The following is a 13402-nucleotide window of genomic DNA, read 5'->3' on the forward strand; positions in this document are numbered from 1 at the left end:
ACTTTACAGAAAATTGTGGTAAATTTACATCGAAGACTTTAAGCATGAATCAGAAAACCAGCTGAGGTGGTTATGATGTGGCCTTTTAGTCTTTAAACTCATGCAGACATCAATATCAAGAATATCAATGACTTAATGTCTATTATTAATTACTTTGAAAAACGTTGGGAAGCATTACTATGGGAATCCAAAGCTGTAGAGCACCTACAGTCAAGTTGTCATAAATGGCAACCAAATCAGTGCAATCAAAACACAAATTCACTCCAACAGCTTTTGATTTGAGAATTTGAGCACATTGCAGCTTTTATGTACTCAGCCTGTTGTTTAACTGTCTTTAATTTAGGAAACCTCTGTTCAAACTCATTAACCGCAAATTGTATAAAGCATGCAGTACTTTATTTGTCTTCTTCTTAAGAGAATAGCTCTCCAGGCAGCTATCACTGGCTATTGTTGGCATCTCATTTGGATGAAGAGGCAAAAGTGTGCCAGCTAATGTGACAATCTCTACTTTTTATGAATGAAAAATTTCCATTTTTTGCTAAAAAAAAAGAAAAAGAAAAGCAGATGTAACAAATTCAAATGTTGCTTTCCTCACAGTATTGAAATATAACATTTGTACACTTAATAATATGTACTTTTTACTTTAGTAAAAGATTATTAAGTGTTTAGTTTAACATCTGCTTTGAATGAAATGTAGCTCCATCAATGTGTGGTTTCATATGGTAAATCTTGAGCCACCTCTCATTTATTTAAATTTGCTTCCAAGGAGCCAGACTTTCTTTAAAAGTGGTCTTGAGTAATAGTTCTCCCCACTTTCTGAAGATCTTTTAATGTTTTTTGAGAGATTGACTGGTCTTTGACTAAGTTTTAATCCAGTCCTTTTACCTGACAAATTTCAGATGAATGATTTTTTTTGTTTGTTAAGCCACCTAATACTGACCTGAATGATTTTAGCATAACAAAGCTAGCTAAATCAAAAGAAGATACAAAGAATCAAATGAGAAACTCGGTATATCTCAGCATGATGTGCAGTGTGTCTTTAAAGATTTTGAGGAAACTGGACAAGTGGAGGACAAAATAAGTGGCAGGCCTAAAAACTTGTGTCATCTGTGGCAGATAACTAGGACTTAGCAATCATGTTTTTAAGAAATAGGGAACAAGTCCAACAAAGACCTGATAAAGAACCTGAAAAATCCATCTGGCCCTGTTGCCACAGTAGAAGACTGGCTGTCCCTTCCATTCTTAATGAAGAGAATATCATCCATCATCCATCCATCCATCCAACTACAACCATCTGTAAAACATAGTGGAGATCCTGTCATGTTTTGGGGCTGTATTTCAGACACTGCTGTTGGGGATCGTGCCAAAATGGATGGAGTTATGCAGGAAAACATCATCTGATTTTCATACACCATGCAATACCATCTGGAAAAGTTCCGGTAGCAATGGCTTCATTTTTCAGCACAACAATGATCTCAAACACACTATCAATGCTGTAAAAGCATACATGGATAGAGAAAACACACAAGGTGTCCCCAGAGTCCAGACCTCAACATTGTTGAAGCAGTGTAGGATCATCTTTACAGAGAACAGAACAACCATCCAACACCCAACGAAGAGTTTTGAGTGTCCTTCAAGGAGCCTGGAGAAGTATTCCTGAAGATTACTTAAAGACATGACAAGAAAGGTTGCCTAAGAGAGTTCAGGGTGTGATGAAGAATAGAGATGGGCATGCAAACTCTATTGTTGCCGTAAATACTGTATTTTATTATCTTTTCCAATTTTACTGAAGAAAAATAAGCACATCATCCAGTTTGTTTATTTACAGCTACCCTCTTAATACAACTCTATGTTGATGCTGAGTGATGAGGTTGGAACAAGGCAATAGCTTTAAATGACTAAAAAGTGTTGATGCAAAATGTATCTGATTTTTTTAATTTGAGGTACTGATGAACCTGAGATTTCAGATTCACCTCTTCTCATTTGTCGAAGGTTAAGGTGCACATGAATACCAATGCCACTCTCATTTCTTTCACATGAAGCAACAGACAGGAAATGGTTAGTTTAGTGGAAAACAGGTGGAAAAAAGAGAAATGAGCTCACCCTGCTTTATCTGAAGGTTATGAAACAATTCCAGATATTAAACTCATTATTTAAACAAACCAACAAATAAATAAATCAAATAAAAACTGATTAGGTGTGGGACTGTTTCTCCTGCCTTGATTTTCAGAAGCTGTCCTGTAACCTGAAGCCACTGAAAGTAGCACGAAGAAATCTGCAAGCCCTTCAAGTGACCAGTAAACCCAGGTGAGGCACGTGGCTCTCACAGATGTTTAAGTTTATTACATCACCTGGGTGCATGTCCTAATGGTAATGAGGTAATAGCACCCGACCTTCTTGATCAACCATTCACATTATCCTCTTTTGATCCCTGCACACAGAGCTGTGTGGTTGATCTTGCAGCCCTCCCCTTCAATCTTCTGCTCTGTGTGCTTCACCCACATTGAGAGCACTGTGTGTTTCCCCCGCTTCTGACTCATCACATGGCCCAGTGTGTGAGTCGAGAGTATGCATATTAAACACGAGCAAAGACAAGGATCAGGAAAGTCTACACAGCTACCAAATCTTTGTTAATAGGTTTAGTGTCTTGGTGACCCTTGGGCAGCGATATCATAAATATATGAGAGGCTGAGTTACACCAGGCTGGAGATGAATTGATAATGACAAAGACCAGCACAACAGAGTTGGACTGAAAACCAATTTCTGAAACATGGCTAAAAAGGAGAGCTCATATAAGAATTGAGAGGACAGGAAAGAGAGTGTTAGTCAGCCCGTTCCCTCTCTGCCACAATCATAATTAGGCAGGGAAATGGCATAATGAATATAAATTACAGGAGAATATATTAAGGCAGGACATCTATCCCACACACTGCCTATGCAAACCAGACTCTCGAGTAATAATGGCAAGAAAACAAAGGTAGTGGTTCGGTGTTTTGTTTTGTCAGGCCAGTGAGTATGTGTAGGGTGTAGGAGGTGGACACTGAAGAGCCTCGTCTTTTTGATCCAGGTGTTATGCGAGTGCCCGAAATCAAGGAGCTTTCAAACAAAGTCCTCCATTTTAATGCCATCTAATATGCCCTCCTCTGCAGTCTGAATGTGTGGATGGATGACAATATGCTTAAACACAAATTTTGCACCAATTTTACTTTCACAGCATTTAGAGTTTGGTTCTACACACTCCTTTTTATCCCCCTTACACATGCAGTCAAATCTCATGATTCGCCTGATATTTGTTCTATACCTTGGCAAATAATGGAAAGTGCTTCTTGCTTTTTGTCTATTGCCCAACAATATCCTTAATGAATCTGTGACCATGTTAGTGTCATCTAAATGTCTAAACAAAAAGTAATTCAGTTTTCAGGTTCAACAAAAAATTATACGCTTCATAAGTAGAATTTATAGCTGAATTCTTGCATTGATTTACATTAGGCTGTACAGGGATACCAGCACAGTTTTCTGGAGCAATTATTTGAACATACGTAGTGGATGGCGAAACTAAGCTGCTACAGTTTTGCCAGTAAGGCCCGCAAGTTTTGCTCCCCTTGAGATGACCTCACAGTGTCCATTCCCTGCCTCCAGTTGGATTTCCTGTTGCCGAGGTCCAACCTTCTTGCCCAGTGGCTATTGGAGTTGTTTGTTTCATCTGAGTGCATTCCTTCAGCTAACTGTAGATCTGTTTATTTGACCTCTGACCTTCAGTGTCTCAGCTGACTGTTTATTCCTGTGGCTTGAAGCCTGAACTTTAACAGAATCGTCCCTAAAGAAAAAAACAAAAAAGAGAATATTAAGAAGTCAAGGATTAGGCGTATTAAGTAGACCTTGTTAATTTGCATATTATGTTTTAATACTTCATTAAAAATACTCGAGTCTGCGGGTCTACAGTTCAAAGAAGAAGACCCTGAACTGTGAGCATGTGCAATTTTTGCCATCCAGTATCTACTTCTTCTCCACAGATCTAAGATTTTAAACTTAACCCTACTGTTTGGAGTTTTTACATTTTCCTCTATCATAGAGCGTGAAGGATAGTTTAGTCAGTAACATTAAATTCAAAGTATCTGTAAATCACTCAAATCCTGCAGAAGAATAACTTGATATAGGTAATGAATAAATGGACTTCCTGCATGCAAAAACCCTGCATTGGGCTTATTGGCAGCAAGAATGCTACAATATATAAAATATTCAAAATAATGTAAAGTGCCTGAGAAGAGCTTGTAAAAATTCTTGTAGGTTTGGTGATAAAAATGTTACTGTGAGGGGGCAAAATGGTTGTTTTATATGATTAAAAGAAATGCAGCTTGAAAACAGGACCTTTTCAACCGAATAGAAGCCTTATTTATTATTTCATTATCTCAGTTAAACAACTTTTACTTTCAGTAGTTTCTTTTTAGATTTACTGCACTTTGCAGGTGATTTTTCAGCCTCGCCAGTACTGTACTGCCACTCAGCTTGTTTACTGCCTCATATACCGTTCTCTCTGAGAAATTCTCATCTTCTTCTGGAGCCATCTGCTTTCTGTTCATTTCTACCAAACCATGACAGTCTGAGTAGGCTTCGTGATAAGCTTCGGTGATTAGCATAGGTTAAAAAGTAAACAGGCCTCGTGTGTGCACACTGGAAACTTGTGTTCTGCAGTGTGAGTGCATGTAGTTATGCGTTGATGTTTGACAGAAAACACTGAAACTGAGGTCAGGTGAATCAGACGTGTGGTTTAGAAATGAGCGGACTGAGACAGTTTGCAGTGTAGATGATCAAATTTGCAATCATCAACAGTTCAGAATGAGGGGGACCTGACCTGTGAGTTTAGGGTGTCATTCTGAGGGTGTTGAAGTGAGAAGGGTGAGTATACTGAACATACAGTAAGGCTCTAGTCACCAGGCAGAGTGTGAAGGTCTCGTGGGAGTGTCCAGATGTTACTGTGAGAGACTCGAGCCACCTCCCTCTTGTGCTGACATTTTCTAGAGTCTTGACATTCAAAGCTCCAACAAGCACTCCTCAAAGAAAAATAAAACGATATTTGCCTATTTGCATTTAAACAATGGAAAATAAAACTGTAGTGTGATAATAATCCCTCTTTAAACCCATTTGGATGTCTCGTCTTGTTTTTTGTCTTTTCATCCATGTTTTGTTTTCAATGATGTGGATGCTGTAACGCTCCATTGTGATGAAAAGAGAGTTGAGTGTAAAAGAGAAGGTGATTGCAGTCACAATACATCCCTACCCTGGCCTATGATCACAAGCTCAAGGTAGTGGCTGAAAGAATGAGACTGCAGATACAAGTGGAAGAAATAATCATGGCTGGGATCAGCCTTGGAGATTGGATGAGAAAATTTCAGTTCTTCAGGAGGGACTCATAGAGCTGCTACTCCTCCACGCCAAAAAGAGGTGTTCCGGGCATGTCCTATTGGAGAGAGGCCCCAGGGTGAACCCAGAAATTACATTTCTTGGCTGGCCTAAGAAAGCCTCAGTGTTACCTTGGATTGGCTGGCCTAGTCCTGAAAACAAATGAATAAGAGAATGAGTGGCTGGATGACTGGACAGATCTATTTTTCCATTTTTCCATTCATCTCTTGTTTCGTTACGGATCCTTTGTGTTCCTGTTTTTCGTAATAATTTACACTGTAAAAAAAATTGTAATATAAAAGTATTTTACTGTGTATTTTACAGTTGTGTACTGTTTTTCTAGAATATCATTAAATTTACATAAATAGACTGATTTTACATTTCAAATGTAAAATAACGTAAAATCACTGTAAATGTAATAAAACAATTTTCTTGTTTGTTAAATATATTTGTCTGCACATATGCATATTTAGATTGTTAAAATACATTCACAAATGTATCATAATTTCACAAATATTTGTCCGTTATTTGAAAGATTGAACTGTTAAATTCAAATGTAATGCTATGGAAAAATATATAAAATGGTTCTTATAAACTTTTTTTTACATCAAATAACGTTATTTAGGGCAATCGTGGCTCAAGAGTTGGCAGTTCGTCTTGTAATCAGAAGGTTGCCGGTTCGAGCCCCGGCTCGGACCGTCTCGGTCGTTGTGTCCTTGGGTAAGACACTTCACCTACTGGTGAGGGGCCGATGGCGCAATAAGGCAGCCTCGCTTCTGTCAGTCTGCCCCAGGGCAGCTGTGGCTACAACTGTAGCTTACCTCCACCAGTGTGTGAATGAATAGTGGAATTGTAAAGCGCTTTGAGGGTCTCGAAAAGCGCTATATAAATGCAATCCATTATTATTATTATTTAAACCAACTGTTAACTGTATATTTCTGTACATTTAAGTATTATTATTCATATTGCCGCATTCATTGGCCTTGTTTATAGGTAATTTCATTGTTCAATCACATTAACATGTTCCTAATTTAATGTTTAAAAGCACTTGAAAAAGGCAAAATCCCATGTAAAATTAGGGCAACAAACTGTATTGTCATTACTAAAAATAACCGTATTTTTATGAGAAAGTTATTTTCTGTTATTTTCTGTTATTATTTTGGTGCCCCGGCTGCCGAAATATTACTGTTTTTTTAGGATTTTTTTTTTTTTTTTACAGTGTATTTTATTTGTCGATCTTAAATTTTATTTTGGTTTATTTCCTGCTCAGCGACCTGCAGGTCATCCACATAATTTCAGGGTTAAGCCTGGGTTTTCTGTACTTGTGCTGTAGGACAAACCTGCTTGGGAGCAGGTTATGTTTGAGATCGGAATAAAAAAATTCACCGAATCAGTTCTCTGAAAAATAACGCTGCCATTCCTGGAATCCCTGAGACCTCCGTGTACGGGTAGTAGGAAGGTCTAAAGTTCTCAAAAACAGAGAAACACAAACAGACAGGGGAGAGGAGAGCAAAAAATGAGGAGAGAGACAGAAGAAGATGGACCGAAGGACCATGACACTAATATATGATCCTAAAACAAAGCACCTGGACCTTATATCAAATTTATACATAATCTAAGCTCTGAGACTTGCTCTACTTGCTCTGAGATAATTAAAAACCACCAAGACAGCAGCTGAAAAAAAATAAAAATGTCTTTAAAACATTAATCAAATGAAATACTCTATTGTAATCCATCAGATTCTTTTCTGTCATAATGATACAGCTGTGACAAGGATAAGTCTGCTAACTCATACAGTCTACATATTTGATGCCTTTCTTTCCAGGTTTTAAATACACTGAATTATTGTTACAGTGTATCCCTCTCAGTCTCACATATTCATACAGCACTAATACTACTAAACTACGACACAGAGCTTTATCTCTCACACACTCACTGCTGATTTGTCTGCAGAATGTGTGTTACTTTCAGATGGTTTGATCTTCCTCTGTAAAAATTAGCCCCTCTGCTCTTATCCTGATTATGATTGGTCATGTGAGTCCAGCACCACTTTTTTCATGCGAACACTCAGGAAACTGGGTTAAAATATTGAATTCATAACCAGCTTAGCATGACTGCTTATTCTAATGGCCAACATTACGGTAAGCGATAATGGAAAAACACCCGGGGTATATTAGCACAGCTCTTGCTTGTGTCCTTAAAGCAGTGATTCTTGCACAAAAATTCACACTTACACTGCTCAAATTTTATCAGTAATTTACTTGCTGAGACCACATTTTCATTAAGACTGGACAACGGCAGATGGAGAATCATGAATTGAGGCTGTGGTTTGGGGAAGGCCGGGCGGATCCTCATGTACTAATAAGAATTGAATGAATTTTAAAAGGGGAGCGGGAGTGTGGCATCAAAATGAAATGTTTGATGAAATCTCCATCACTTGCACCCCATAACTAACAATGCACTCCGTTTACAAAGTGAGCAAGCTATGAATGGCAGGTTGAAAAGACAATGAAGTTGCCCGTCAGACAAGTAGAAAAATTGTGGTGATCAAAAATCACTGTTACAATGAAAAAAATCTCCATGAGCTGCATTTTAATTTCCCCTCTTTCTCCCTGCCATAGACCAGTTTTTAAATAAACTAATAAAGAATCAGAAAAACTGTAGCCACTTCCAGGAGTCACGTGAACTGGAAAGAAAATGGATGTATGTATGTATGGAAGGTATTTTCTTACATACCTCTGTGTACTTCACGTTATTTGTGAAGAAAGCAACTTTGGAAATCAGATTTTAACAGCTGACCTGAATTTTATGGAGTTATTTGCAGCTGAAAATGACTGCAAGTATAAAATACCAGACCTACAGTTTTCACATCTGGTGATAAGTGCTCTAATCAGGGCACAGACAAGTCTGTTCCCGTCATATCCTGTTCCTGACATAAGATCATGACATGACTCAAGCTAAAAGGAAATCTTTTCTTTGATTTACTGGGGAAAGTATTGCTGTGCGGCTCAGGGACTTGGTTGACGCCATTACAACGTAGGTACAAGGCGTTGTCATGGCAATAAAAGGGATTTCCTGTTCAGCACTAAGAGCACAGCACATATTACCAACTGAGCCCTCCACATCCTCCACAGGTGATCCCCAAAAAAATCTCGTCCCACGTTCTCGTGCAGAAAAAAAGAGCACTTCATTACATGGACTGTCCCGTTTCCATGATGTAATGCTACACACGACAAACACTGTTTTTTCACGAGTGCATCACCTCGCCTCCCACTGCAGTCTGCTTGGAAGGCCAAAAGTAACCAATTTAATAATTAGTTGTTGGCTTTACTCATTTCTGATGAAAAACATTTTAGTGGTGCACCACTCCGTTGTAAACACTCTCTGCGGTGACATCATTGCAATTGCAAAGACAAAAAGACGTGGTCCACTTAAAATGTAGAGAAAGTGGTGCATGTAAACACATTTTACAAAATCACCAGCCAAGGCCAATCGTGGAAAGCAAAGTATAAAGTGCTGTGTAAATGTTTTAATTCACCCCTCGTTTTTTTTAGTTTTGCCAGGAAAATGGAAAATACATGGAGCAGTTTATTGAAACATACACAAACATGCATGGGAATGCAGTAATTAAGCCAAAAACAGAGTTTTTACAATTCAAGCAAGTGTTGAAAGTCTACATTTGGTATGACCGCCTTAATTCTTCAACACTTCCACCACATAGACCATTTCTGATGAAGCTTTAGTGAACGGTAGACAGATCATCTGAAGGGTCAGATCTATCTCTCAGGTGCTGTGTCGGGTCTTTACAGGATTTTATTTTTTCCTATTTCTTAAGGACATCATAAATGGTTTTATCTTCTGCAGCTAGCTACAATAGATTTTAATAACCAACCAGTAGATATGCTTCTACCAATTTAGACTTGCAAGACCTCACATGTGATTGCAAAACTTTTCTTTGTTACTTTTAGTGCTTAAAAGAATCGGAGAACTTGTTCCCCCCGTGTCCTCAACGTAAGAAGAATAAGTGATCGTTCTGACAAGTCAATTAAGGTGTCAGTCAGCAAGTTTCATATTATTTCAGGATTAAGAAACCGAGACCTTTCAAAACTCAAACCTATTATAATTGTAAGTACGTCATTATGAGAGCTGAACCTCTTTTCTGAGAACCACTTATTGTAATCATTACACTACCGTCATGAAGCGAAAGTAACAGGAAGTGAGTTATACAGCTGGATGACACAAATGTCAGGCCTTTGCTAGATTATTTCATTCACTCATTCCTGAGGCCTCTTTCTTTGCATGACTGCAAAGAAAGAGGCCTTTGAGAATTTTCTGTGATTGGAAATACAATGTTCGTATGCAAATCCTCAAATTAGAAATGCAACGTTCAGTATTCAAATCCATCTGTTGGTCCATGTCACATTTGGTGCCCGGTTCTTACAATTATCATTCCTAAATGTGCGGTCCCAAATTTACCCCTGCTGTCCTCATTTCGGTGGAATAACATTTGACTGAGAGGAAAAGACATCTTGCGACATTTGGCAGCATTACATAAACATGGTGAAAGACCAGGGAGGGGGCGTTGTGAAGTTTATCAAAGATGTTGACTTGCCTGTTGCCTGTTGAGATGTAGTTGTCAGCAGGATGTCTGGTGCCAGAACATCAGAGTTGCTGAAAACCAGACAGTGATACCAAATACACTTGTCTGCAACCTCTAAGGCAAAAACAGACAATTTATGCTACAGGAGCAACTAATGACTTGTCAGAGGCTAGATGTGTCTTTGTACCCGGTGTTCTCATTAAAGCCCTGCTCACTTTGCCTCAGCTTTTCTCTCTTTATCTCCCTTTTGTGCTTATCTCTCTTTATTCCCTCAATAAATCACCTCAGTATCATAGTGCCTTGCAAATTAAACACACATTTAGGTGATTGCACGAGGGAGTCAGCTTCTTGGTTTGGGTTTTGTTACACACACAAAAAAGGGTGTTTCTCCTGCAGAAGACTGGCAACCTGTTCAGGTTAGTACCCAGCCTCCTGCCCTATCATAGCTGAAATGGATAAATTTAGGAACTTAAAGTCAGGATGCTTTCAAAATGTTACGTGTAGTTTCAAAAAATTACATTTTACCAAGGGTAGCACTCATAATGAGGCCCATTCGGTAAAGGTGCACTGGGCAAGGAAACTTGCCCCGTGCTGCAGCTCTAATCTTTAAGTGCATCCTTCAAACTTTGCCTTTAATGCAGTTAATAGATCTGTGCCATGTCCATTACCTTTGTGATGATGCGCTGAGTCTGAATATCATAACCAGCATCACAAAACCACAACAAATAAAAAGAAAATTTACTATCCAAGCAGAAAGAGCTTGCTTTAATTTAGGTTAACAAAGAATTGTAACCTTATTTGCATGACATAAATTAAATACTTCGCCATGGTAACTTTTCCCTTTGTTTGGTGAAGATAAACACGTCTTCATTGCTGGATTGCATGGCTTCTTTCATTTAAAAGGGATTGTAACTACAGGGGTCCAACAAAGAATGGCCACGCATCATACTGATGTCTTTGGAAATTTATTTCTCTCTCTCTCTTATTGTCCTCAGACACCGTGAAAACTGAAGAAACACAAAGTTTACAACATAAATGTCTTTTATCTTATCAAAGTCTCTCATGTTATTGTCCATAAACATTCTTGAGCAAGCAGAACAGGAAAAATGCAAAATAATGGATATTACTGAAAATGTCCTCTTTTTACCAATGTAGAACATATATGCAACATTATATAAACAAATATACATGAAACCATACCGTGTGCGCTTCTTGGACGACATGCAGAATAACATTAATGTTGTGGCTGTAGCCGCATCTGTAGCTCTGTATCTATGCTAGCTCTGACCCACAATGCCATGCTTGTGCTCTCAGTCAAACTCTGGTCATGTGACCATTACAAACTTATTTTCTAACCACATATTTTAGATAAGTTTTTTAATCAATGCTACACTTTTATCATCTTATCCAATAAATTTTTAATTCTTTCCAACAAATACATGAACTAAATTAAGCATGAATCTATCACAGAAACCTATGAAATAAACAACTTTATTTTGACTGTCTCAGGGACAGTTACAGGGATTACTTCTCAGAAAGAAGCCAACACTGCAGTTTCCTTCTGCTGGTTTTAGCTCAGTGCTTTTGTTTACCTTCCTTAATCTGGCTTCAACCACTATCTTCCATATCTTCATGGTATTGTTCATCATCTTTATTCCTCTGTTGTTGCTTAATCTGGTCAAAGAGTTCACTGCTCTCTCTCCTCGACATCTCCATACCCCTACTAGAATCTCATTACCGCTGCCACCAGCCGCCTTTCCACTCTTCAGCCACTTCCTTGTTACTAATCCTACTCATTTCCCAATTCCCCAACTGCCTTCCATCCATTCGCCTTTCCCATTCATTTTTTTCAATCATCAGTTCCTCAGAGTAGTGCTTTTATTGTCTAAGCGCACTCTCTTCATTCATTACTACATTTCCATCTCGGTCCTTTATCACCCTTACCTGCTGCACATCACTTCCAGCTCTGTCACTCTCTAGCAATTCAATAGAAATCCTTTCACCCTTCTTAGTGACAGGTCTCACTTCACTTCACTTTAAAGCCTCTTCCTCTGACTCTCTTTGCTGAACATGGAGCCTTCCAGTACTCCTGTACTTTCTCATTAGATCACCAATTCTCCTTATCGCCTTTCCTCTGTCCAGAGGATATACCAAACACCTTCTTAGCAGTTTTTCTCACCACTTTAGCTGTACTTTTACCTAAAGCCTGCCTCAACTTCTCCCTGAACCCTGGGCAACGTTCTTCCTTCTTCAACTTTCACCATTTAATCCTTCTGCCTTGATTCCTCGTCTTGATTTACAAAGCCTTTCTACAGACTACCAACCCATTCCGACTAGCTGCAGTCTTCCATGTCCCGTTTCTTTTAGCTTTGTTTGCAGCTTCTGCATAAGATACAGTCCACATGTGTATAGCTTCTTCCACTCTGTCACCCTATGTTCCTCCCTCTTCTTGAAATATGTATTCACCACAGCCATTTCTGTCCTTTTCAGAAAATCCAACCTGTGGTGCAGCTTACGCATGATCGCCTCCACACTCATGCTTTTGCTTCCCTAAACACACCTTTCTCCATTTCTCTTCCTGTGTCTTCAGCCAAGGGTAGCACAGTTTACACCACCACCCTACAAGCCAACAGCATCGGAGGTTGTCATCGTTAACCCAAGCCTCAACTGATCCAGTATGGAAATTTCATTCTTGATGACATAATTTCCAGGTTTGAGGACAAGTGGGAGATGTACATCCAGTTCACAAACTGACTTATATTAAAGGAGCAAATATTACACCACTAAAACAACCTACAAATAAACAAATTAGCATCTACATTTTCTGTGACCTGCCTCTTCAGCTGGGGGCCATGAAGCCCAGGACACTGTTGGGAAGATCAGTCACACCACCACTCTGATTTCCATCAAATGCTCGGGCTTTTAACAAAGACGCCCTAATTTCCCGCACCTGTGCATGTGAATGGAGAACGCCTTCCTACAGTGGTCATATTAAACTCCATCAATTGGACGATATGTACTGCAGGTCCAAGCTTTACCATGGCAACTTTGGAAGTGATTTTGCATAATCTCCATGTGTTAGCTGCATATCACTTTACTAACTCCTGAGTGATACCTGCTGTTTTAAAGTAGTACAGAGTGACTCTCTCCTACTGGGACATCTAATTTTACCAGATAATGTTCCCAGCAGTTCTTTGCCATTTCTGTTCGGTTTTTGTTGTTTGGTGTCTATTTTTTGTTTTGCAGACTAGACATGTTATTTTGTTTGCTCTGAATGGCTGCTGCCCATTGCACCAAAACGGAAGATGCGCATATCCAGTGTTATTTTGACCGGACACTACAACCACTATTTTTTATTTTTAAAATTAAATCTATTCAGAGCACTCAACATTACAAACTTAG

Source organism: Oreochromis niloticus, linkage group LG22 (assembly GCF_001858045.2).
Source record: "Oreochromis niloticus isolate F11D_XX linkage group LG22, O_niloticus_UMD_NMBU, whole genome shotgun sequence".
NCBI classification, from domain to species: domain Eukaryota; kingdom Metazoa; phylum Chordata; class Actinopteri; order Cichliformes; family Cichlidae; genus Oreochromis; species Oreochromis niloticus.